Below are 1,468 nucleotides of genomic sequence, written 5' to 3'. Positions count from 1 at the left end.
GGTGGCGTTGCTTCTGGATGAACAGGACCCCATGGTGTGGTGGAGGGCTGGATGAACAGTAGACGGTGGAGGGGTGCCCGTGGAGGGGTGGTTGAACAGGCCCCCTGGTGTGGAGGGCTGGATGAATAGTAGACGGTGGAGGGGTAGCCGTGGAGGAATGGGTGAACAGTAGCCGGTGGAGTAGTGCTCGGTGGAGGTTGGATGAACAGGAGCCCGTGGAAGCTGGAGGAGGTCGACGGTAGCCCGTGGAGGCTGGAGGAGGTCGACGGTGGAGATGAACAATATCTCGTGGAGGCCCGTTTTGCGGTACGCCACACCCCTCCCGATGAACAGGACCCCCTTTCAATCGTAGTGCTCCAACACAAGTCCGTTTCGTCCGTTTTGCGGTACGCCACACCCCTCCCGATCAATAGGACCCCTGTTTCGACCGTAGGAGGTCCGTTTCCTCCGTTTTGCGGTCCGCCAGACCCCTCCCGATCAACAGGACCCCGTTCCGAACATAGGAGGTCTGTTTCCTCCGTTGTGCGGTACGCCATGCCTCATTTCCATCGCCTGTTCCGTCCAAACCCTCCCAATGAACACGACCACGCATTCTGTTCCGACCCAGCCGGTTGGCTCCCACGCGTTCCGTTGCCTCCCCATGAATACGACGCATTCCATTGCCTCGCCATGAACACGACGATGACGATGTTTCTCTGTTCCGACCCAGCCATGTACACGAGCCCTGGCCGTACGTATGCACGAGTAGGCGTTCGAGACCCCGCCCGCATGTACACATACGTGACCGTAATTTCTTTCTTGCACCATGGCCGCTGTACATACGTGTACATGCTACGTGCGCGCCTGTACTACAACACGTATGCGCCTCTACTACGACACGTGCGCGCCTCTACATCCACCAGTATATATGTACGTACACGTTCGCGACCAGAATGAAAACGCTACGTACGCTTCGACCAGGTGGGTCCCGACTGTCAGGCACTTCCTTGCCTGCGAAGATGTAGCTGGTGGGTCCCAGCAGTCAGGGGGCGAATCGTTTTTTTGCCCAGACGCACTTCCTTGCGTGCGAAGATGTAGCTGGTGGGTCCCAGCAGTCAGGGGCAAACGTTTTTTTCGCGAAATACGGTGGCCCGTCCGGTGGGTCCCCGCTGTCAGGTGAAGGAATAATTATTTTGCACGTAATAAGGAGACACTTCCTTGCTGCGGTCGTGGACGCAGCTGTCAGCCTCTCCACGTACAGTCCACGTCCGATGGAAGCCGTTCCTTGACCACGTTGACCATGTCGCGCCGAGAGCACCAGGGCGGTGGACGACGGCGAGGCCTAGGAAGGGGACGACGCGAAGCCGGGGAAGACGCGGCCGTGGATGCCCACGCGTAGAGGAGTACGAGGGTTCATTGGTTCGCTGCGGTGTGAGGCTGCCGTCGTCGCAGAATAACAGGGGGTGTGGGTGAGTAGAGGGATGGCCTG

This window comes from Triticum aestivum, chromosome 6A, assembly GCF_018294505.1.
Source record: "Triticum aestivum cultivar Chinese Spring chromosome 6A, IWGSC CS RefSeq v2.1, whole genome shotgun sequence".
NCBI lineage: Eukaryota > Viridiplantae > Streptophyta > Magnoliopsida > Poales > Poaceae > Triticum > Triticum aestivum.
This window is presented reverse-complemented; position numbering follows the sequence as displayed.